Here is a 3,793-nt window from a genome sequence, read left to right on the forward strand (position 1 = left end):
TTCCATAAAAGGAAGAATAAAATAATAAAAAAAGAAAATAAAAATCATAAATTTATTCTTCTTAAAAGATTGAATGTGTAATATTAAAAAAAAAAGGATTTAATCCCACTTTAGGGTGGTGGAGAACTTGCGACGGAGGTGTGGAAGACCCTCTTTGTTAGTATTAAGATGCGTTACCATCGAATTTTGGTTGGGCTAGTGAGGTTAGATTTGGCAACTGAGTCGAGGAACAAGTTTTCAGATTTGCCGACACTTTCACTATCCTGGAGGTCCAGAAAAAAGAAAACATCACCCACTATCTCGATGTTGGAAGGATGGTGGTCTTTAGCGACTTGACTCCATAAAAAAGGAGAATAAGAAGAAGATATCACTTCTGCTCGCTTTCTTTGATTCTATGGTTCTCTGATTTCTTGCTTTAGTTAGAGAAGGAAATTTTTTTTGGAGCTTCATTCAGCCAAGAATATAAAAAGAAAGAGAACAACTTAATTTTATTTAAAGAAATGGACATTAAAAATTACATACACTTTTTATTTTCATAAATTTCACTTTTGTCGATACAATAAAATTTTAAATTACTGACACAGAATTAATGATAAGCAGCATTTTATGTATACGGTAAAAATTAATTATAATTTGACATAAGACAAGTGTCACTTCTTCATTTAATGGTCAATCCTTAGTCACTTATAGCCACCGTTTTCAAAATTACGAGAGACATGGCCATTATATTATACTCTAATATCCCTCTCAAATTTAAGTAAAAGCTAAGAATACAATATTGAATTTGGATAATAGATTCTGAAAACGAATAAGACAGTGAATCTTAGTAAAATATCAGCTATGATCTATAGTCTCAACAATAATTAGACGAATGTGATTAGTTGAGTAGTTGAGAAGAGTATAATATGATTAGTGAAGTGATTGAGAATTAACATATTACGAAGGTAATTGTAAATATTAATATAAATAAGTTTCTTTGTTATATCAGATAATCTAATATAACAATAGAAAGGTAGTCGAAAAAAAAAAGAAATTTAAATGGGAGAGTGTTGATTCTTCATAAAAAAAAATTATGATACTATGTTATAATTTAAGATAGAGTTGAAGAAAATATAATCTTTATATTAGATCATTTAATATAATAAAGAAGACTTATTAGATCACCTAATATAATAAAAATTTACGAACACTTTCATAATATTCTAATTCTCAACTACTTCATTAAACTTTTAACTATGTTTTCTCAACTGCTCCATTAATCATATTATATTCTAATATCTATTTTAAATTCAGATGGAAATTAACGAGACAATCTTAAATTTAGACATTAGATTATAAAAACTAATAGATCAATGAGTATTAGTAAATATATTAGTTATTTGATCCATAATTTCCACAATAATTAAACAAAAATTATTAGTTAAGTAGTTGAGAAGAATATAATATAATTAGTGGAATAGTGTTATAAATATTAATAAAAATAAATTTTTTATATGTATTAGATGATCCAATACAACAACAGAAATGTGGCTGAAAAAAAAAATTAAATAAGTGAGTATTAATTTTTTATCAGAAAAAAACTAACCAATTTTGATACCATATTACATTTTAAAATAGAACTTAAAAAAATATAATATTTAAATCAGATCATTCGATATAATTAGCATTGTCAATTAAACCTAAGACCTCAAGTCTACCCCTAAACCCTTCAAATTAGTTTTAGCCCACAATTTTAATATTAATTATGTACGATATCTTAACTTGATAAAAAAAATATTAGATAATAACAAAATATTAATAATAATTTTAAATTTATCGTACATAACAATAATTTATTACTTAACTCACTTATTTATATAATTCTATAAAAGCTTAAAATAAAAATTATTATCATCCATGCTTAAAGAAATTTATGTCGATCTAATTTTTTTCAATTAAATAAATGTATTTAAGATTTAAAATAAAATCATTAGAATCTAATTTATTCAATTAAATAATTAGTTATAGAAGATATCCTATAGATTAATTCTTGAGGCTCAAACTTTTATTTCTTGTCTTTTTTTTTCCTTAAGATTATTAAACAGTAAAAAAAATTATTCTAAAATATTTTACTTAATTATTTAATTATATATATTTTTTAATAATTATTTACATGTGAAAGATAACTTTTTGAAATAAGTATTATTTCAATTTTTAAAATTTGGGATTAAAATCGATATTGTTCCTAATTTTTTTTAGGTATAAAATAGTTCTAAACATTACATTTAATATTAAAATCATTCTTTTGACAAATTTATTTTTTATAAAATTTGATAATTAAAAAAAATCTTATCATCTTCAATTAGATAAAAGTCCTCATTTTTCATCATCGATCTTCCCACTGTTGTCATCAAATGAAATTCCTCATCTTTTTACCATTATCATCTTCAATCATCAGCCTCTATCATTTTTCATTATTTGAATCACCTCGCTCTTTCTCACTTCTTTTTCCAATTTTCGCTCTATTCATCTGTCTGATCCTAATCTTATTTTTATCTCCATCAACCTAGTCAGATTAACCATCACACAAACATTCAGATGAAAAAAAGAGTGTAAAAAAAAAAATTAGTGCAAAAAAAGAAAAAGAAAAAGATGTTATCAATCGAGAACTGCTTAAACGCCCAAACGCCTTCATTTCAATCTGCGAGAATTACTCCAAAAGTCGGTCAAATCATGAACCTAATAAAAATTCTGCAATAGCAGAGGCCTTGAATCGTTTCCCTCGCTGTCGTCATAGTATAGCTCGAAGGCGACACCTCTTTCACGACCGGTGTCATCACTAAGGCTACTAAAAAAAGGGAAGCGGAAGCAAATTGTCTTATATTTTTAAATTTGATTGTTGGTATTTGATGGGAATAAGAAAATGTGCCAGTAGTGGTAGTAAGGATGGTTATGGTGGATGGTAAGATTGAAAGCAAAACAAATGTAAGGATATTTTTATCCTAAAAATTGAAAAGGATGATTTTAAGACCAAATAAAATGTTGAAGACGATTTTCAATTAAAAATAATTAAGGACGAATTTGATTTTAATTCAAAATCTTAGGGATCAAAACTAGTAGGCTAATAAATATTGGTAAAAATATTAGTTGTTTGATCCATACACTCAACAACAACTAGACAAAAATAATTAATTGAGTAGTTGGGAAGAGTATAATATGATGAGTGGAATAGTTGAGAGTTTAGTAAAGTAGAATAGTTGAGAATTATAATATTATGAAAGTTGTTGTAAATATTAGTAAAAATAAGTCTCTTTTGTGTATTAGATAATCCAATATAACAACAGAAAGGTGGCCAAAAAAGAAAGAAAACTAAATAGGAGAGTGTTGATTCTTTATCAGGAAAAAATTAACCAAACTCTGATGTTATATTACAATTTAAAATAGAATTGAAAAAAATATAATATTTATATTGGATTATTTGATATAATTAGCATTATCAATTAGGATAAGTATTGTTTTAGTTTCTAAAAATGGGATCAAAATTGAGATCGTCTTTAAAATTTTTTTAGTATAAAATGGTTTCCAACTTTAATTTAATATTAAAATCATTCTTTTGATAAATTTACCGTCTATAAAATTTGATAATTAAAAAAAAAATATTATCATCTTCAATCAGTTGAAAGCCCTCATTTTTCATCATCAATCTTTTCACCGTCACTGTTAGATGAAAGCCCTCATCTTTCTTTCGTCATTATTGTCCAACATCTTCAATCACCAGCTTCCATTATCTTCCATTATCTCAAATCATCTCTTT

Source organism: Arachis duranensis, chromosome 8, assembly GCF_000817695.3.
Source record: "Arachis duranensis cultivar V14167 chromosome 8, aradu.V14167.gnm2.J7QH, whole genome shotgun sequence".
In the NCBI taxonomy this organism is placed as follows: Eukaryota; Viridiplantae; Streptophyta; class Magnoliopsida; order Fabales; family Fabaceae; genus Arachis; species Arachis duranensis.